Source organism: Lepisma saccharinum, chromosome 7 (genome assembly GCF_977018435.1).
Source record: "Lepisma saccharinum chromosome 7, izLepSacc3.1, whole genome shotgun sequence".
In the NCBI taxonomy this organism is placed as follows: Eukaryota; Metazoa; Arthropoda; class Insecta; order Zygentoma; family Lepismatidae; genus Lepisma; species Lepisma saccharinum.
Genome location: NC_139235.1, coordinates 39,838,046 through 39,861,198, shown reverse-complemented (window position 1 = coordinate 39,861,198; position 23,153 = coordinate 39,838,046). Strand labels below are relative to the sequence as shown.

The window sequence follows — 23,153 nt, the reverse complement described above, 5'->3', positions numbered from 1 at the left end:
AATAGTTCCAGAAACAATTGAAGAGCTAAGACGTGCTATTCAAGAAGAATGGGAGCAATTGGACCAAGAAGTGATTGCCAACCTTATTCGAAGTATGCCACGGCGGTTACAAGCTGTAATTGATGGCAGGGGAGGTAACACCCGCTATTAGACCCCACCAGTACCAGTTAACAATATTAAAAAAAAATATTGCTAAGATTTTTTTTTGGTAGTTTTCTGTAACTTTCGTTTATGTTCTAATTTAACTTATTAACAATAAATTTTAATTTGCTTTCTGTTGAATATTCAGGTTTTCTTATTTCCAATAATTTCTGCAACATTTACTTAGCCTTCGAATCAGAATTTATGTGTTATCACAAAAAATGCAAGTGTCCGGTTTTTTTTGTCCAGCAGTATATATAGAGTTTGCACTGTACAAGCAGAAGATTAGACAACTAAAACCTAACTCCATGGTAAAAAAAAAGGTTGGTCCCATTAACAATGTAATCCCACTAGAAAGTGAACAATTTTGAATGGTCTATGACAGTGGTCTTCAACCTTTTTTAAAATTGCGGGCCATTTTTACATTCTATAAGGGACCTTACAGTCATGTTCACAAAGGCAGTGGTAGCTCTTCAAACAATTAAACTGTTTCTGTTGTTCAATGTACCTTCATTTACTGTACACTTTACTAATAAAACAACACACCAGCATGGGTAATTAACTATTGCAAAAAATGACAAATTCTGAATTGAGGTTAGGAACTTCAACACAACAAATAAGCATAAAGAAACAAAACTGTTATCTTATTTAAAAAAAAGCACGTTCATTCAAAATAATTTCATTTACCCCTTCAATGAGAGGACTGTGATTGTCTTTTCTTTACTAGTATGTTAATATTCGCCTTGAAGTTGGATGATGCTACTCTCAGACAGTTTTCAAGGCGTGTGTCGGTCAGTCGATTTCACATTTTGGAAAAGAGCTGTTCGCAGACATATGTGGTACCGAATGAAGATGCAATGAACGGGGCATGATTATGCAGTAAAGGGAATTCTGACGCTCTCACATATTTGAAGCAAAACTCCAACACGTCCACATCGTTAAATTTCTCCCTTAATTCAGTATTACAATGCAATTCGATATCTTCGACATCTAAGCATCTTATGTGACCTGAAGTCTTGAAATCTTGTGGCAAATCTAGATCTTAATGCTGAGACAGCTTCAACATACTTCTCACTTTTTGAACCACCACTTGTGTGAAATTACCATTTTTAAGTTGATCCTCCCACAAATATAGTTTACATTCAAAAGCTTTCAGATGATCACTGAGATGAGATAGTAAATTCTTCTTTTCTTGTAGTTTGATATTCAGTTCGTTCAGGTGCATTGTAACGTAACGCAGTCTTAATGCTATGTCGGGATCAAACCAGACACCCTGAGTTGTCTCTTTGGTAGTGCAGCTATTCATCAGTCATCATTCGCTTGGCTAAATGTGAGATATGCAAGAGGTTACGTTCAAAGGAATAGCAAAAGAATTTACACGTACAATAAATGGAATTTTTACTCTCCACGACTGAATCGATATGTACATTATTAGGTAAAGGATCTTACTTGCCTCACGTTTGGATGATGGTTATTTCCACAGATTGTCCTCTCAATAACTTCAATTGTCACATGTCTGACCTCCCTGTCACTCTGCTCACGCACCACTGTTCAATAATAGTCTCCCAACTTCCTTGCTCTCTCAATCCCTGATCCTCACTCTATCTTGTTCACTCGCCAACTGTCCCCGCTGTCTCTCGATTCCACCTCTCATTCCACAACAGCCTCTCAAGTCAATAACCTAATGTTTGAGTCATTACTTATTAAGCATTCCTTTGTCTGCTTCCTGTTAGGTTAAGAATAACAGAAGACTTGTCACTTCTACCCAATGCCTTGGGTACGATACGGTAATGTCTGTGAGATAAGCAAAATCAGCAATGCCCAATGGATTTTTCAACTGTTCTATTGTCCTGCCCTTATTCGCTGATTTCATCCCTCAGATTGAAAACTCTTTTGAGCACCTTATCAGCACTAAGCCAACAAACTTCTGTAAAGTACAACACGCCACCGTACTCTGCTTCGATATCACCAAGAAACTGTCTGTGGTTCAGTCCTCGTGATCTCATGTAGTTCACAATTGGGACAATTTCTCTCATAACATGTCTGAAACCCACAACTTTAGCATACAAATTTTTCTTGTGCAGAATGCAGTGATACAAGCTCTTTGTTACCAATCACACCGCAACAAGGTCACAGAACTTTCATTCTTGCCAATCATGGCAGGAGCTGCATCAGTAATAACACCAGACAGATTTTTTAGACTCAAGTTGTGTTGATCCACAGATGACACAAAATATCACTGCCTTTGTTGTATCTTTCATTGGAAAAAGTGCCCCCAATTCCTCACAAATGTTGAGGTTTTTATCAATCCCTCTCAAGTAGATAGCTAATTGGGCAGTATCACACATCACAACTTTCATCAACAGGCAGTGAGTAATAAACGAACAGCGAAGCAAGTGTGGGTAATTTAAAAGCTTGCATTGTTTGTTTCCTTAATACAGTACCCGTACCAAGGATTTCTTTATAAGGGGGCAGGGGAGCCAATCCGAAAATGTGGAACATAGGGAAGATCCGGAATACTGTTGGATTGATTTAGTTACATTATTTTACGCATTGTTTTCATTTCTTTTTAAAGGCTTTAGCGGGCTGCTAAAATAAAGCCTGCAGGTTGAAGACCACTGCTCTATGAAGATAAAGTTGTTTATTAACATTTTCTGTTGATTTTAAATTGTGGAGATATGTTATGGGGAAGTAATGTACCTTAGCCACCTCAAGGTTTCAAGCAAGTGAATATAGTACCTGAAATGCCAAGCCAAAACACCAAGATACAGGACATTGCCTACTGACTCTCACATTGTTTTGTTAGGTTAGTAGTATTATGTTTCGTGGTGTTATCAACTATAATTTTTTTTTTTCATAGTGTGCATAAACCAGTTTTTATTAATAAAAAATGGTGAAAGTACTCCAAAATAATATATTTTTACTAGCACGGGGCATACTTTGGGATCAAATACATAATACCCGTGTCAGTGATGATGCATTTCTGCTGAACTGGTGGTTGACGACCAACCTGTGTGTGAAACTCTTGACATGATAGAATAAAGGAGAATAATCTCAGTGACGTGCACTGAGGAGTAGCTAGTCTAGCAGAGATAGATCAATCAATCTCACATAACTAAATATTTTCAAATCACAATATGTATTGTCTTGTTGAAGCCACAGTCCATATGCAACACTGTTTTTCACGCGTCTCGCGATCTGCGGGCAAGGCTGGAAGGAGCTACTCTAGCTGCCTTTTCCTCCGCCTTACCAGTTCCAGGTAGAAACAGCCGAAGGAAGGGAAAGGGAAGATTTCTGCCTCTTATGTCGTTTGCCCCCTTGCCCTCTGCTGCAATGGTTGAAAGGTCGTGGTTTCAAGTAACCCAGTCTATCTCCTATAGGAACAGATAAGGGATTGGTTTCCCCTTGATTCCATTGTAAATCCTCTAAAGAAGGGAGGGGGAGGCAAATTTATGCAGTATTTCTCTGTATTTACAGCACAACTTTTTACACATTGTACAATGTGTATGCATAATATGGGATGTACTTTTATTATTTATGAAATGGGAACGTATTATGTGCAGACAAAAATGTTGCGCTTTCTTTTTTACAAATATGGAATTTATAATGATTAAATAAATACTTGCTCATGCTCTCCCTTACTCTAGTTTTATTTAAATATACTAATCGCTTGGCCTCCAATAAAATAAATGGGTAAGTCATACATACGGATGTATTTATTTGGGCAAGAGAACAAGGGTTCTTATTGTTGTTGGTTTGGTTTATTTTAATTCGCTTTTCTCCCACATTTGGTTATCGCGAAAATAAGGATGAGTGACGATATGATGAAATTGATGAAGGCATCTCACAAAGAACAATCCAGGCCAGAATTCGAACCCATTACAAGTGTGCATTCTGTGTTGTACTCTACAGTGAATAATGAAATAATTTGAAATGAAAAATTTATCCCAGAACTCAAAAAGCCAAATGAATATTATTGAAGAAACTACAAAAAAGTGTGTTTTGTAACATGTTTATCCCCTTTAATATATTGTATTTATTATGCCACCTCCCATTACTTTTTCTAGCTGTATAAATGGAATTGCTAAAAGCAGCTCATGAACTTATGGAAGTCATGAGGACAATCATAAACAGAGAACTCTTTACTCCTGATTTCACTGTGCCCTGCAGATGCACTGGGAGAAAATTATTTGTATTATTATTGATTGATTGATTGGGTGTTTTAAGTCCACTTTATGCACAGTAAGGCTAATTGGGACTGGACCTACAGTTTAAAGTGGAATCCGAACCACTAGATTACAAGGCGACATCTCTACCACTGCGCCATCGGGGAGGCCCCTTGTATTATTATTATTTTAGCGTTGCTCTTCAATCGCTTTACCTAACTTCTGCCATGACGATGAATGTTGATTAAATTAAAACAGTTCAAGGGTGAATACAGAGAAACACTTATATACAGGCCAGGGCTCGAGCCTGAATCCTTCAGTAACAAGATCATGAGATGGAGAAATTAGGGAAACGAAGCAATGCAAAATTTTTGAAAAAACGTTAATCATACACAAAGATGGTGTTTCAAAAATCAAATTGAAAATTACCACTGAGGAAAACTGAAGTTTGCTTAACAGATACCCACGTGTCCAAATGGTTATCACTTCCCTCTCATTTGTTGTCGGCCGACCTCCATGGGGGAGTGCAAGTGGTCCCTGATCGGTACCCAGTGGAGGCACATAGTGGTTCGATCCCACTTTAAAATGTAGGACCAGTCCCGATTAGCCTTTCTGTGCATAATAATTTATAATAATAATAAAATAGTCTTAAAACTGGCTGAAAAATGCCACATCAACCAACCATGGGGTTATCACAGTGGCTACTACACCACGAGTTCCGGATTCGAACCCAGGCCTGGGCATGGGTGTTCTTTGTTTATGTCCTAGAGTTGCAAAAAAGTCTGCTTTGGGGGGGGGGGGGCGAAATTGAAATTTTGGCTTTTTACCAATTATAGCTAACCTATTTCACTTGAAGTTACTGTTATGAGTTTACAGATTTGTAGTGACATATTTTACAACTAGCTAAATAATTTTACATGATGTAGCAGTCAAGAGACAGATATTGTCCTATCCCAGTTGACACATATTGCATAGTGGTTCAGATACAATTTTAACCTTAGCTTACAACCTCTATTTTATAGATTTTTCAACTGTTTGAAAATAAATTATATTCTTCCCTAGGGTGTTCCCAATATTTATAAATGTAATGCAAATAGGAGGCAAAATGCACTTGGTGGGCATATCAGGTGCCATCTTTGAATGCATCTCATTCGAGACACTCATGCCAGTGACATTGTACAATTAGTTGCTAATGGTGGTCATGTGCTGACCGATGGCATTTTTGGCCACAGTTCCAGTCGGTCATACCTTGACCAATGGAACCGAACCTTTTTTCGTCACCTTGCAACCCTGTTCATTTTCAATGCTCATGACTCGAAGTGGGTGGAACCTGAAAACAAGAGTCTATATCAGGGTTGGCCCAGCCCAGTTTTCCCCAAAAAAACCACTCAAAATGTGTTTGTTTTTTTCAGAAAATGTTGTAAATTACACTGTGCGACAATTAAAATTGCCGCAGAACAAAAACATGTTATTCCTATGGAGTTCAGTGCCCTGATGACGAAAGTGAAAACAGTTTTTCGCTATTAGCTAAACTTTTCTCTGAAAACTCAATTTTATCAGCGCACGACTGCATGTTATTGTTGTCGCGGCACTTATCAGCACAGCCTGTTACTAGGGCTCGACAGTGCATAGGGGAGGGGGTGGAGAGAGAAGGGATAGATAGCCACTTGGTTGAGGTATAGTAAGGTATAATGGAGATGCAGTTATTTGCATCAGTCAGTTGCTAGTGGGATCACGCAGTGTCTGTTCCTGCAGTGTGTGTCATGCAAAACTCCTAACGTGAAGAATACTGCTTGCGTGTGTTCGCGTGTTTCTTGTGTTCAGCGATGTCTAGGATGTGTGTTAATTCACCAGACCTTTTCTGTTATGTGTGTGGTGAGTTTACGACAAAGTCCCAAAGACATCCCATTTCCCCGCTTGTCAAAAATGCGTACGAGTTGTATTTTGAATCAAAGGTAGATGAGGGTAAGTGTTGGGCACCACAGAACTGTTGCTTACGTTACTCTTGCTATTTAAGAGGCTGGTTGCATGGAACCCACCCATCTATGCCATTTGCCATACCACAGTTGTGGAGGGAACCTCGAGACCACATAACAGATTACTTTTGTTTAATGAAACTAACTGGAATATGAAATAAATCAAAACACACAGTTTCATATCCAAATTTGGAATCTGAAGTGCACCCAGTTCTGCATTTCGATTCTCTGCCAGTTCCAAAACCACCAACAGAATGGACACAAGAAGATGAAACAGACGATGGTAGTGACCAACCAATAGATAATGAAGATCTTGATTATACGCCATCTACATCACAGCCCCAACCACAGCCATTGTCACAGGCAGAATTGGCATGAACCCATTGTTGACAAACACAGTGTGCTGTTACCACCGCTCCATCTGAAATTGGGCTTCATGAAGAATTTTGTGAAAGCAATGGACAAAGATGGCAGGGTATTAAATTTTTACTGTCCAAATTTCCTGCGATTAGTACTGCAAAAATTAAAGAAGGTATTTTCATTGGTAATCAGATTCATGACTTGATGAATGACAACCTTTGAAGAGTTGCTGACAGATACTGAGAAGGCAGCTTGGCTTGCCTTTAAAGATGTATGCAACAATTTCTTGGGTAATGTCAGGTCTGACAATTACAGAGAACTGACGGAATACATGCTGGGCTGTTACAAGGCTATGGGGTGCAACATTTCTTTCAAAATACATTTCCTGCATTCTCATTTGGATTTTTTCCCACCTAATCTCGGAGATGTGAGTGACGAACATGGTGAGCGATTTCACCAAGATATCGCTGCCATGGAAATACGATATAAGGGAAGATGGTCACCAAACCTTTTGGCAGATTATTGCTGGACACTCCTACAAGAAGTTTCACCATCCACCCATAAACGGAAAGTTTCCAGGACATGTTTCTAACTTATAAATACATTTCAAGCTTTTTGCAGATTTCTCGTACCTTTTCTATGTTTTGTAATACAAACAATTAATTTTGTTCCATGATCTGTATTTTATCCAGCTACAGGTTCCTCCTGTACTGTAATGGAGTCGTTTCCAAGTATCGCGAAATTTGCTACTTTGTTTTTCGTGAATTACAATATATTTTATATATATATATATATATATATTACTATATGAAATATAGGCTAAGTGGTACATGTAGCATATTTTTTCCAGAAAAATTGGTATGTGATGGAACATTTCTGATTTCATTTTCGTAATCAGGGTATTTGATTTAGTAAAGAACACCTTCTTTCATCTCGCGGTAAGACACAAAGTTCAAATTTGTTGCACTGTGTTAGTGCTTTAAATAATTGTAAGGTTCTAGAATTGTCAACAGTTTGAGAAAATTTGTAAAATAAAGGCTTAGCCAAGCTTATAATACTCAAAATAATTAATGTGGTACAAGTCACAGTGGGTTTTTTCAGGATATTTTTCTCAAATCATGCTAGAAATGGACTTTTAACAGAAATGATACAAACATATATCCAAGAAACAAGAAATCAAAAGGGTCTGAAATATTTAGATAAAACATTGAACAAACAAAGCTTATAATTTTGAAATGTGGTAGCACTTTAGATATCAGTCACTTCCGTATGTGGGAAATCCACATAGTTTCACCTGTGACGATCAACTTTTACAATAAATTTTTCCATGTATAAAACATTACAAAGGAGAATTGAGTACATCTTATTGAAATGTCGTGAAAGTAGAATAAAGTTATTTGTGGTATAATGATATCTAACACTTTTCAAATGATTAATTTCATTTCTCAAAATTTTGTGTGTGTGCAAGTGTTCTGTTTTCTTTCCTATGTCTTGCGCTGAGACAGTGCCCCCTCCCTCCAGTTCAGTGCATTGATTGAACGTAATGGGTTGATTGCCTATGTAGGATAAATGTTATACCCAAGAAGTTGAGCACTCTCACAATCTACCCCAATTTCATTTTTTTCTTAAAAATAGGCAGTGTGGGGTACTCAAGTAAATATAATGAATACGTATACTTTCATATTTTGACATTTTTAAATCTTTTTATACACCACAATTTCAAGCTTTGTGCATAAAACTTTCAGGAGCATTGTGACATTACTTGCACTGCAAATTGACAATAAAATTATCAAAACATAATGCACGATATAGGAGAAGCATGGGTGGGGTGGATGGACAAAGAAAGACAAGTCATCTATTTAGTGACCATGATAATGTGTTTCTGCAGCTAGAAAACTTGACAGCCTGCAATGGTATTACATGTGAGTGAAATCTGACAATATGTTTGAAGATGGTGAATGAAAAACTGATTTGCCTCATGTTGCACACACCCTCTATACCATGCTCTCTTATTCTCCAAAACTGTCTACAATGAATATTCGGAGTATAAGGAACTAAACTCAGTCATTGTAGTTAATTTGTCAGTCTGCAATTTTGCAGTAACATTTTTAAAATTATATTTCATAGTTTAGGAGAGGAGTGGTGGTAAAATCGCAAACATACATTTTGCCATAAATGTAAAGGTTTTGAGTTGCAATTTTTAGACTTACAAGAAAACTTAAAGGATTTGTGTCATATAATATTTGAGAAAAATTTGTCACCATGTTTATAGATGGTGGATGATAGACAGATATAACATGCCTTGCAGGAGCCTTAAGTTATGCTAATATTTGAGGTTAGATTAAAAACCAAGTCTCAGTCATGTTAGGACATTACTTGAGCTTGAAGTTTTTAATAGAAACTCTGTAATATAGTGTGTGGTTTAGGAAGGGTGGGGGGAAAGTCACCAATTTTGAGACCATGATATTTGTAGCAAATTTAGAGTATTTAAGCTGAAATTCATGTTGCAACTAGATACACCCAGGGAATGATTTTATTGTGCATTTGCTGTTGAAAGCATTTCAAGATGGTGGATGAAAAATTGATTTAGCATATTCTGAGGTGGCTCCAAAGCTCCAAATTCTGATGCCACATTCAAATATCTGGCTAAACTACATTTTTGGACATTAAGAAAAGAGACAAATATTTTAGGGCATTTCATAAGCTATGTCTTGACAATGATTTTTTTTTTTTTTAATATAGTGCACATGTATGTTGGGAGCCAATTTGGAGTCACTAATGTTTTGTCCATGGAAACTGTTATTTTCATAGCAACCAGATATTTTGAAGGATGGATATGGTATTCCATTTGGATTAAATCAGCCAAGACAATTAAATATATCAGCCTTATAATTTTCGCATGGTTAATAAATGGAGAAGATATTTGAGCTTAAAACATCCACAAAAATAAATGGAAAAAAAAACAAGTGTGAAATATCTACTGTGAACAAACTGTATTGAAGCAGATTTAAAAGTGTATGTGCAGCTATCGTGTGTTGTAGAGTATGTAAATGTAAAGTTCCCCATGCATATAGCACCGTGTCATGAAGACACATTCAGGGGATATGGGGGTAGGGCCCGACGTATTCTCGATCTCAGCCATTTTGGAGGTGATGTGATCACAACCAAACTCCGGTTGCCTTTAACCCCCTGGACCCATTGATTTGAGGCTGGGTGAGTTCCAGAGGCTTTATGCAGGGACAAGACTGGGAAAATTCTGACTATAGAGTCGTTTTCACGTTCCGAAGACACAATGGGCTCTTATGGGCAATGCTTTTCTTATGGGAAATACGAGCGCGCTGTTGTGAAATTTCTCGATTTACAAATTTAGCTTAAGTAAAATCGGTACCTGCAGTTTTGCAGGAAATTTTATAGAGAATACGATGGTGAACACAAAAAACTGGTAACTTGCTTACATAATTTTAGATAAATTAAAAACGCAAATTTTCCGTGAAAACACAATTTTTACATTGTTTTCATTCCTAACGTTGAAACATGCCGTAAAATTGAAGCATTCATTATTAAAAAAATGGACACTGTTTTTTAATTGTCATAGGTGATGGTGGTACTCAGAATTTATCAATACTTTAAAGCATATTCGCATTAAAAAAAAATTCAAATAAAGTATGTGGAGATTTTTTATATTCGTGAAGTAGAAAATGTCGTCGCTGGCCATTTTTTGTTCTGTAATTCCAAGTAAAAACTTCCAGCGACAAAGTCGTGGAGAAAATAATGAAATTATTTTTTATAACCACTCAAAGGTTCCCAGAAATATTACTTCCATGCATTTGGAGTTTCTTTTTAACCCGAAGCGCGCGAAGTAAGGAGACGTTGTCTGGCCATCTTGAGCCGACTCACCGCAGCATTCCGGCTATCACCACCAAGTTTTCGAATTGTTATTTTATTTCCATTCAGTAAAAATATGAACTTCATGCAGTTTGTTATAATAGAATTGAAATTACTTAAATTTAATAATTGACAATTATTTCCAATGCTGCTGTTGTGAGCAACATTAGTGTTGTCGCAAATACACGTTGTTTTCGTTTACATTACTGTCGACATTAATACTAAAATGAAGATCACCTTTCAGTTTCCAACGTCCACATAAATTCATAGACACCATATTAACCTTTGAAAGGCTTTCCAACACGTGACAAAATATGGGGCTTCAAGATAGAAATATGACATGCCTTGCTTGAGTCATTCACGTCTTATCAGTTCACGTGGGCCATAACTCATTTGTTTGTTTGGGTTGCAACTTGAATTTAACCCACGTGCCAGGTTCCCCTTCCTTGAGTGAGAGATCTACTTTGGTCTGTTTAGACTTTTTCCCTCTCCCGAAAAAGTGTTTTCAGTTGTGTGAGCTCTCGGCGATTTTTACTTTTTTACGTGATTTCTGAAGTGTCATATTCGTGCATTACACTCGCGTGTGTAGTGATCGCAATGGATCATGGTAAAAAGGGTAACTGTAACGTTCACAGTATAATATTAATATTAATAATTACATATAATTATCATTATATATACAAAATATGTAACACCTTCATTGTGAAGGAAGGTCATCATTTCCCGGCGACATGAGCTAGCGCTGTATTGGCAACACTGTGCGGTTTCTCCATAAGCGCCGTTGTGTCTTCTGAACGTGAAAACGACTCGATCACCCACCCCAAGATTCGAATCCGGGTCTTCTGCATGGCAATCTCATAGCCTGTCGATTTTTTTTTTTACATTTGTAATAGAAGTAATACCCCTGAGCAGTAGTATCTCCTGATTTCTCTCAATTTTCACACACATCGATTTTCTCTATTTCCTTATTGGGACAAACGTCCAAATCAGGATTCAAACCCGGGACCCCTGGCATTGCAGCATGCTGTGCTAACCACTCAGCCATGGAGGTCAACTAAACCACCACAGTTATCAAGTGTAGTATTGCAATGTCCAACCCTGGGAACTGATCACAGATCTATTAACTGTTATGCTGTCCAGGAAAAGTAGAATTAAACTCTTGGTCAAATATAGTACATAGTATTTTACATAATTTAATAATTTGTCCTGCACTGACATCTAAGGTGTCATGCTTTAGGCTCTGGCCAGTGGCGGCTCGTGGCGTGGGTCTATGGGTGTGCACCTTGGATTCACATCCAGAAGAAGTGTTATTATTCCCACTCAATTATTGCTGCCCGTTTCTGCTAATCGCATTTCCAATCCAAGTTATGACGCACCTTTCCCTCATAATGAGACTATAGCAGAGTTATATTTCATGAAAATTTAAAAAATAAGGTTTATTACAAAATCAAAATACCCTAGTGATTTTTCAATCGATCACAAGAGAAGATGTGTTGTTTGGTCTCTTTCGTGACCTGTAGAAAATTCAGCATTCGACGACCTGACAAAATCACTCGCAACGCTATACCGATAAACTGCTATGGTTTGTAAAGGATAACAATATTGCCAGAATTTTGTGTAATTGCCGTTTTTAATAATGTATATTATCTTCTTCAATGTAAGTATGTCCCATCAGAAACCCAAGTTTAATGGCACATCAACATTTCATCGTACACTTAAGTTAATTACCATTTTAAATGTACTTACGTATTCACTTTAGTCATTGTAATGAGGATCCTCGAAACCCTAATCTAATGCACCTTTACAAAAATTATCTCAAATCAGTGACATAATAGTACAAGTTACAGATTCTTGTATGCACTGATTAAAGAATTGGATTGACTGTTCTGTGACAAAAATATAAGATTAAACTCTGATTATTTGAAATTTTAGTTGCACTTCTAAATACAAGTCAGAGCGTCTAAATGCACCAATTCCTATGGCATTGTGAATGTTTTTAATTCAAACCTCTGACATTTTATAAAACTATTCTCGCAGCACCTCCACTCATCGCATCTGGCTTTGCATTGTTGAATATGCTCGTCACTACGCCACGCCCTCTTCCCTTCCTTTCCCGCCCTCCTCTCATTTGGATTTCAATGCTTTGCTCAGAACCGCGTGAGGTGACAGAGATCAAAATTTCCCTTGCTGAGAAAAAAATCCCTCAATTTGCAATGATGCATGGGTTGTTGTTTACTCAGTCACACGGCAAGGAGTGGAAAGATTGCAAACACTACATGACGAAGAGGGAACAGTGCATGTCCGTAGCTAGTATGTCACAATTCTCTGTGCGAAGTGAGTCTGAAAGTCCTTCATCCAAGCCATAAGAGTCTTTCTGCTTCCTCTACCCACCATCGAACACAGCACCACTTCGGTGTGCAGCTGCATGCTCTTCCCAATTGTGTTCCAAGCCCATTTGACGTCAGTTACTCAGATAGAAAAGCTGACGTAAGGAAGTAAATGGAAGATGATGTGACCAAGGAACATTTGCTGTTTTGAAGAAATGGCTTTCAATAAATAAATATAATAAAAATCAATTGCACATTTATTTGTGTGCACATGCAAGTGCGTGAATAGGCAGCAGCCGCTACGGGACACATGCAGATACGAGTCTCCTTGGGGAAATGTAACAGCTTTTCTCCTGAGATTTCAGCCTGTGTATGAGACTGGTGAACACTCACCATCATGATTAAATTGGGGAGCTACGAATGAATAGCGTAACCCGGTCATGAAAACCTACACCAACAAGTTGGGGTTAGTCGTGCTGACCACACGTCACCCCGTAATTGGTTGAATGATCTCCCACCTCTGAATAGGATCAGGTAGGAGTGCAGCCTAGGCCCTCAGTGGTCTGTTGTATCATTGGTTGTGTATATTTTTATTGAATCATTTCAAAAGTGAGATCTTGATTGTCAATTCTTAACTATGTTAACAGAAAATATTAAATATTAGTGTTTGATTCAGTGAACTAAAACATTACAAATTTAATGTTCCAATAAATTACTATCAGGGGAAAATGTATTACATTTTTAAAATATATAGGCTATATTTATAAACATAAGCTGAAAAACCCAATAAAACCCACCCAGGTTGTGTTTTTTTCGAAAAAACCCAGGCAAAATGCCAACCCTGGTCTACATGCATCGACATCGACACTGGCGCTCTTCAACTCCCTAATGACGTCAGCAGCAGCCGCTAAATTTACACCTCCTCCTTGTCGACGCAGTAAAAGAGGCATCCAATAACAAAGCTCGCAGAAGTGAGTTGGCGCCGTTGTAAATGCTGGCTTACAGTGATTGTTTACAATCTCATGCCTTGGAGGAAAGCGACGTATGAGGAAATAGTTTGTCTATTGTTTTCCTTCTCAACATGCCGAAGCAGAGGGGGGAGGGGCAAAAATTTTATCTTCTTTTCTTTCAATTTTCACATTTGAAGCCACGAATAATAACAAATACATACAGATAGAAACACTTAGTATTTTCTATGTCAAAGTACATTTTATTCTTAGTAAAATGTTTCTTATACATGATCAGGGTGAATGTATTAGAGTGCGCATCAAATCTCCTGCATATGGCGATAGCCAATAGCAGCCCACTGCAGCAGTGCCATGTCGAAATCTCACATGGAAAAGAGACAGCGTGGTTGAGCGAAACACCTTGTCACGGCAAGCATGGAACATTTGATAATATAACATATAATAAACTCAATTGGAGAAAAGAATATACCTGATTATGACAGAGGACAGCCAGGGACACCTCGTCACTCCAACAACTGCCGTCGTTGTCCTCAATGTCACTGACCATACTACTTTCGCCCTCTGTGTCACTGTCCTTCAAATGTATTATAATTGGGTCCAAAATTTCGTCCCAACCTATCTCCCTTACAAAATCGTTTTCCTGTAATTGTTGTGCATGTTTAACACAAACGGCCCATTGTTCTTGTATTACATTGTCAAGTTCTTCGTTAACAAGAGTACGTTATCTTTTTGGCAGTATGAAATTTGCCACGATCGTAAAATTCAAAGACGGTTCTACGAACTACGTACGTCTTTTTCAAAGTCATCTAAGTTTGTTGTTCTTTTCGGTACGTTAATGTGCTTTCTAGGTGATTGAAACATGCCCTGATCCACGTTGCTTTGCCCCCGAACATATGCGAGAAACAGTAGCTTGATTCACACCACACGCTTCAGCTGTTAGAGCCTTGCACTTTTTATAGTCAATTTTACTTCTCTCTTCTTCACTCGAACATTTTTTTAAAAAATTGTACACCTGAAAAATCGCCTGTTGTACCTGGATTCGTACAACACTGCATTTTTTCTCTCTTCTCTCACTACCACTAGCACTTGGTTTACTCAACGACATACTGCACACACCCACTAAACACACGGAAAAAATGAACAGTGACGGAATCCTCTTCGTCAACTTCTTCTACCATCACTGAGAACGTACGTGCCCTGTTCCCTTCGCTAATCGGAATGCAACAGGAACGAAGGGAAATCAAAGATGATACAATGAAAATACGTTTATAATAACATTGCTTCTACAGAGGGAACGGTATAAGCTACAATCACGCTTGTTTTTCGTACATACTCGCAAATTCGTTTCCAAACACACAGTTTTTTCACTGTATTGCCCAACCTAACCGTGATGGTGCGTGGGGCTATTCGTGGATGGTTCCAGATGGTTTTTGCGGGAATGATTTTTGGAGCTATTTGTGGACGGTCATACTATCCCGAATGGTTTTTGGGGCTATGCAGGAATTTATCTCTTAAAAATGTTGAAACACTGCTTTGCAGTTTGAAATACAACGCTAGTCAAGATTTGCCTGCCATTTTGAGTGTTCAGGAAGCGAGAAAAGAACGAATGGTACTAGTTTACTATCCTTCGGACAGATTTCTTCATTACTACAGAAGAAACTACTTACCGTAATAAGTACCTGTAGTATTGTCTAACATCGGGAAGGTGTTTTGTGTGAAATTCAGGTAAGTTTTCCGTATCCTGGAAACGTATTTATTCAAATTTAAAACTTTGGGGCTCATTTGGGGCCAGGTGACTCAGGCCAATTTCGAACATGCCTTTAACAGGGAGTCTATAGAGAAAGCCGGTGCGGAGCGGAGGTGGGGCCACGTTAGCAGTTGGGGTGGCCAGGCCAATAACCCTAGGGACGGAGCCCAGAATCGGTGGGAAATTTGGACTCAAAAATTTCAAACGAAAATAATTTTTTAGTTTAAATTTCCGGTACTATTATAGTATGGGGGTGACACCTATAAATCATATATTTCACACTTTTTTACATTGCTAATGTACTATTTTGGAATGCGGAACACTTCCTAAGGTGAAATAATGCATTTCTAACGAAGATAATGTCTATTTCTTAGATTTACGAGTACTTACTGTTACTTGTTATTTCGATTCTGTAACACATTATGGTGGGCGATAGCGTACTGGTTCAGGCCGCGTTGTGCGAGTGTTTTGTCGATTTATGCAGTGCTGCAACCTCATTCACCGAAAAATATCTACTTTCGTGCCCGGATTTGAAATTATGCTAATATGTCGCAAACCATTGATGTTAGCCCCAAAAACCATTCACGTTAGCCCCAAAAACCATTTTCCGTAAGGTTAGGTTAGATTGTTAGGTTAGGCAAGCATAGTTAAAAAAAAAAAAAAACAATACTCAACACGTCATGTTCTAGTGAAAATACGGCGAGGCTGAAACACTGACTATGGGGTTGCATCATCTTAACACAAGGAACATTGTACTCTCGGGCAGAAAGCAAATGGCGGCAGCAGAAACCGCATGACGGACAGAGATTTTCACAGAAAACAACATGTATTCGCATTAAAATGAATCAAAACTACATTCACGAACTTCCACAACGCTACAGAAAGTGATTTCCGTAAGTAGCCTACTTTCACCTGTAAATTTGAAGAAATCCGTCACCCCTATACTATAATGTTACCAAATTTCCCACAGATTCCGGGATGGATAGCCCCAAAAAACCATTCACGGAATGTTCCGCGAAGCAGATAGGTAAGTACGAATGTCAAAAATTGACGAAACTAAGAAGTTATAGGTGTCCGAAGGATAGTAAACTGTTACCTTTTCTAATTGAACACGGGGTCGTGAAGAAAGGAAACCATTGGCGCTAGCCCCACAAACCATTGGCGCATGGATAGGTTAGTTCTGTTAGGTTAGGAAACAATCAAAAATCATAAAACAATCAATCGGAACAGTTACCTCAATTTTTACACATTTTGGTACCAGTTAGATAAGCCGGAGATGGATTTCTTCAACTTTACAGGAGAAAAGACGACAAAGTACTTACGGAATTGCGTTCTTGTGGACTTTCTGAAGCCGGGGAAATAGTTTTTTCGAATCGTGCAAGTTATTTGGCCTGTAAGTAAGGTATTTTTCGTCATTCATGCATCTCCGTTTCACGACAGCTCGTGCCACCATTGCGGTCGACTACATGATTCAAATGTTCCGTGCGTTCGGTTATGTAACCCACTGTCAGTGTAGCAACCACGCGGTAGTTTGACAAGATGTTAATTTTTTTTTGTTGAAATTTATTTTTCTAAATTTCCCTAACCTAACCTTCCGTGAATGGTTTGTGGAACAATTTTCGATTCAAAACGTTTTGTGAATAGCATGTGCGGCATTTATAGGTTCATAGGTTTGGAAACACTGCACATCAGCTGACAATACTGCATATCAGCTGACGACAGTCAACGTGAGTGAAGATTTGGCCGCCGAATTAGCAACGAAAAATAAAGAATTATAATGTTAAAAATAACGTGTTTTTCATGGGGAAAAAAAGTGATCGCCAGGTTGAAAAATGTTCTGCTATGCATATGAGGTAAGTAGAAATGATTTTTATTTATAAAAAAAACGAGTTGAATGTGTCTCCGACTTATCTAACTGGTACCACATTTATAGTATATTTTCGCTCCTATCAAATTCTCTTTCTTATCATACATTGCTGATGTCTAAAAAGTTTTCTGGTATTTACACATGTACGTAATTATAAACTCACATTAAAATTGCAATATTCCAATATATACAGTTTTTTATTAAAAATAAATATCTTATGCTGTGGAACTTCTACCTACCTACCTATTCTTCTACACAGCGGAAAGTTCCTCCCTTGCACTGAGTTGCTTTATCCAGAAACATATTCATCTTCGAAGCTATCCAGCCAAAAAAGATACAGGTAGTGATGGGTAGTGATGGGTCGTTCGTGAACGAGTCGTTCAAAAGTAACGACTCTCTCTAGTGAGCGGTGAACGACTCGTTCACCAGAATTGAACGACACGTTCAAAGAGTCGTATGTGTGCCACGACTCCTCCGCCCGCCAAGCAACTATTATTCCATTATCCCCTCTCCTTTCCACGAATTTTGCGAGGAAGGCGCATGCGCAAGTGTATACTCGCCTGGCGGCCGGAATTTTTGAAAGAAAGCAAGTCGATTCTGCGGGCAGAAAATGGGGACTGGAGAGGAGAGGGAGGGGGGGGGTCCTCTCTGTTCCTTTTCCCTACCCCTAGTTGAGTGAAGCGGGCAGAAACGTGCCGTGTACGATGAGAGGGGAAGGAGCATGCTCGCGAGTCGACTGTTTCCTTCGTTCAAAGAGTCGCTAAAGTGTGCCACGACTCTTTGAACGAAGGAAAGAGTCGACTCGCGAGCTCGCGACTGTTGTTTGCAGAGAGAGAGCGCGGAACCCCAGCCCATGACGGGCAGCGAAGAACAGCCAACAAATTTGTCCTGTAATTTCAAGTTCGGCCAAACCATTAGCGCTAAAATTACAAGAAATGAAATGTTAGTAAAAAATATTAGGGGAGTCTTGTAAAAATTTTGGGAAGGTGTTAGGCACAGAACTCTTGATTACAATATTCCGATTAGCCTATTTTGAGTTGTTATTGTTCAAGTCCACTTTATGTGCAGATAGGATAGTCGGGACTGGACCTACAGTTTAAAGTGGGATCCACCAGGTATCGTTACAAGGCAACGACGGAGGATGGATGGTGATTAGAGTAATTGACAAGAGGTTAAATACAGATTACCACTCATCTCTGGGCTGGGGTTCGAACCCGGAACTTTCGGTGTCAATAGGCTTACTTTGAGGAGGGCGACACCACTTATCTGTCACTCCAAGATTATTTCAAGCTGGCCAACATAGAAACCAAGAAACAAAGAACATGCACCATGGAGTATGTTTTATTTATGTTATTCAGCCATCCTTTCATTCCTTGTTAAATCCTGGTAAGGAAATCGCTTCCTGTCTCGGATTCGATCCTCGGTGGAGGCACCTTGCCCAGTGATTTAGACCCCATTTTAAAATGTAGCTTCAATCCCGATTAGACTATCTGAGCATAAAGTGAACTTTAAACATTGTCTGACAAAGTCGTTTTCATATGACGTGAAATATTTCATTAACATTAACGTGGAAATATTTTACTAATGAAAACAGCATTAAATAATAAATATAGAAGTTTAATCATAAATCTCATCGTACATGATACTGCAAAAAAGCTTTTATTGAATGACTGCAGAATTAGGAACAACTACGTAAGATGGACATGGGTCATGTTCACGAGTGATATAAACAGCTGTTGGCCATCTGCGGTGAGCCTACGTGTTAAGGTGTTTTACTAGTAGAAAGCAACATTAAAAAAAAAAATACATACGTATAATTTGGCCCGCTTTATAGAAATTCGATCATACATTATGATATTGGCAGAAACTTATATTGAATGACTGTAGAACAACAAAAAGCTATGGACATGGATATGGGATGGACATGGATAATGTTCAAGAGCGATATATATTTCTTAAACACAGCTGTTAGCCATCCGCGGAGAGCGAGCGGGTGGATCCTACTCTAAACTGTAGATCCAGTCTGCTGGCGAGACTGCCGCCGCCGCGCCTTGTGTAAGAGAGCTCGCGACTCGCGAGCGAACGACGAGTGAGCAGAAGAGTCGCTAAGGCGAGCGAGTCGTTAAGGTGCTTAATGACTCTTCGTGCCGTCTCGAGAGTCGTGAACGATGAGGGAGGAGAAGAGTCGCTAAGGCGAGCGAGTCGTTAAGGTGCTTAATGACTCTTCGTGCCGTCTCGAGAGTCGTGAACGAATGATGGGGAAAGAGTCGTGGGACTGTGCTGTGACTCTTCGTGCTGTTTCAAGAGTCGTGAACGAGCGATGCTCGTGGAAATGCAAGCATGTGTGGCAGCGCAGATCTGGAGTGCATTTTGTTGACTCGCTTTCTCACATTTGTTGCGATATTAAAACCAGTGATCGAATGCAAAAAAAGGAAGAATATGTAAATGCACGTTATTACTAATAAAAGGTTGATATAATTATATAGCATTTCTGTGTATGCTATCGTACTGCATAATTTGCATTATCCGCAGCATGAAATGTAAACTGAAACAAGATACAAATATAGAAAATCTCACTCATGAGGCAGAGTAATGAAAACAAGTATGTGCAATAAATTTTGTTTGTGCGTGTGTGTTTACTGTTTACACATATGTATATCCACACACACAGACTCGTATTTGTATTTTTCTTATTTTATGCCGCTTTTCTTCAAATTTTAAGTAATCGCGACGATGAGGATGATGCGTGATGATATAGATGAAGGGACACTCATAAAGAATATCTTTGCCCAGACCGGGACTAGAACCCAGGAACTTCTGTGACAAGATCAAATGTCGATTACTTCAGAATCTTGGCCATCTAGTCGGCTACACGCACACACACATACACAAAAATGCAATACAATTTATTAATCTTGAAGGACAGAGGCTGATATATTCCGTTGTGATCGTTTATTTAAATACAAACATGTGCTTCAACACCTCCTACCCCCCTTTCCTCCTCTTCAGGCATGTGTTTCGAGAAAAAGAAGCTTGACGACTCTTTTGAACGACTCATTTGAACGACTCTTCTCAGTGAGCGAGCGCTCATGAGTCGACTCGCACAAATGAACGGCTTGAACCCACCAACAGGACGCGAAATTTCTTTTTCCACATATCCCAGGACCCGCACCGGAAGTGATAATGAAATCCAGATTCCGGGGCCTCACAAAATCAGAGATGCCAACCCAGAAAAAGAAATAGCTTTAGAAAGAAGCTACGGACATATGCGAATATGCAGTTTTCTTTAAACAAAAATGAGAGTTGTTAGTTAGCAACATTGCGACTGAAAGGCACAAGCAGATTAGGCGGATTAGGGGCACAAGCAAACACAAATACAAACTTCGTGGCAAAGATGTCGCATTTGCTTCTGGAAATTTTTCTCTGCGACATTTGTGCAAAAAACCTACAAATAAATATAAAGAGTCATTGAATGCACATGCCAAATGAGCTCATAAATGTACAACAAATTAAGGTAATATTACATGTCAGTGGATTGCTGCAGCTTGAAATGACACCAGTATAAAGTGCTTGGAAATTTGGAGGAAGTTATTCACGTAAGAAAGATTTGGTGAATTCGATTCTTTGGAAGGGAAATTGTTTCATGAAACTCACGATCTTGTTGCCGAAAGTCTGGGCTTCGAACCCTAGCCAAGGCAAGGGCAGTTTTACCGTTCTATGCTTAGAGAAACTCATTTCCGTAAGTAGTTTCGGTACTACTTTACTATACCTGAGACACCTGGGAATAATTTCTTTCGCACTTTTTTACATTGCTAACGTACTATTCTGCATTGCGGAACACTTATTTAGGTGAAATAATTGAATTTGTTAGGAAAGTAATGTATATTTCTTACATTTACGAGTACTTACTGTTCTTGTTTATTTCCACACACAACATGGCGATAGCTTACCGTTGATCGTTCCTTGAGCCAGAAAAACCATTGACGTCAGCCCAAAAATTCACGATAGCCCCACAAACCATCACGGGGACGAGGTATGCCTACTAGGTTAGGTTAGGCCTGTTAGGTTTTGTTCCATTAGCACTCCTTTCGTTCAATTTAGCATATACGGACAATACGAGAGCGTATTGTGCTCTCATGCAGGAAGCAAATGGCGGCAGCAGCAATAGCGCGTCAGAAATAGATTTTCGTAATGCATTTGCATTAAAATGGATCAAAACTACATTCCCGAACATCAACAACGCTACAGAAAATGATTTGAGTAAGTACTTTCTCCTGTAAATTTGAAGAAATCTGTCTCAGGTATAGTAAAGTGTTACCGTAGTTTCTTCTGTAAAAATGAAGAAATGTGTCTCCGATGTATGAAACTGTGTTTCGGTAAATGTATGTTATATCGGAGACACATTAAAATCGGATATTTTGTGTTTCGGATGGTTCGTACTTACCAATTATGTATTGGGGAACATAGTTAAAGGTGCCATTATGCTTTTTACACAAAAATAACATAGATTTTTCACATTGCGAGTAATTCTTTTGGTTCCTTTCTTCCGTTGCGGAACATACAATGTGCCACGCACAGCTGTGGATCATTGCGCGTCGTGCTTGTGTTTTGTCAATTTGGAGTGGGTATGCAGTGTTTCAACCTTCTTAACCGAAAAATGCCTACTTTCGTGTTTATTATGTCATCCAAACCATTGACGGATAGCCCCACAAACCATTGCCGGATAGCCCCAAAAATCGTTCATGATAGCCCCACGAACCATTGACGGATAGCCCCAAAAACCATTCACGATAGCCCCACAGACCATTTCCGGCAAGGTTAGGTTAGGTAAGCATAGTTAAAAAAAATTCTCATAAAAAAAGGCACCTTTGGAAACACTGGCGAGACCGCGTGACTTTCGACGCTTGCACCATCTGCAGGTACATAATGGAAACAACAGCATAATGTTGTCGCTTTGCACAAAATGCAAGTTTATTATATCAAAAGTGCTTGTTTCTTGTTGTGCAGCATTCTACGGTGAGAAAATACCTCCATGAACTTTCCAAATGGTACAGAAACTCATTTCCGTAAGTAGTTTCTTCTGTAAAAATGAAGAAATGTGTCTCCGATATAACAGACATTTACCAAATTTTCTTTGAAAGAAACGAGAAATTCGTATCCAGGTTGGGGGAAAAAGTGACATGGTGGCACACATTTCTGCACAAATCTAGTTAAAGCAAAAAGTGCCTACGTTGATAGGTAGTTAGAGTTAGTTCTCTTAGCCCAAAGAATAATTTTTCATTGTATTTATGCTAATGGAACCTAACCTTGCAAGCATTCCTCGTCTGACATTGGAAGACAAGGTAGCAAAACTCTTGTGCGGAGAGGAAGACCCCAAAACAAATGACAGCAACTGTGTGTAAACAATATGGACATGAACAAATGGAGAAATGCATTGCTTTTAGTAGTAGGAAAAACTTTTTTTATGCGTAGTAATATAATAGTAATCGGAAAAGTACCACCGGAAAATGGATGTAGAAGGTACGTACTTTCAGGGGATATAAATTTTGTTCGTCTATTTAGAGGAAAAAAGCAGCCCATGTACTGCAGTGAGACCGTTCTATTTCATCTCATCGTTTCAATATCCTCTACAGCAAGGAAAAAAATATAAAAAAGATGAAAATCATTCAAAATTTAAATGTATTTAAAATTAACAAAATTTAACAGTATTAAATGT

The 23,153-nt window shown here is 38.7% G+C and overlaps 1 protein-coding gene across 2 annotated transcripts in view; it reads right to left on the bottom strand.

The window, feature by feature from the left end:
* The window catches only part of LOC145990204 (uncharacterized), a 101,271-nt gene extending 83,493 nt beyond the window's left edge, over positions 1-17,778 (bottom strand). Inside the window, exon 1 of one of the 2 annotated variants that reach the window (XM_083125870.1) lies at positions 17,677-17,778. The gene's annotated coding sequence lies outside the window, so the exon portion shown is untranslated. The remainder of the gene's footprint in view (positions 1-17,676) is intronic. The other variant, XM_083125869.1, reaches the window with a different exon arrangement.
* Between the last annotated feature and the right edge of the window lie 5,375 nt (positions 17,779-23,153).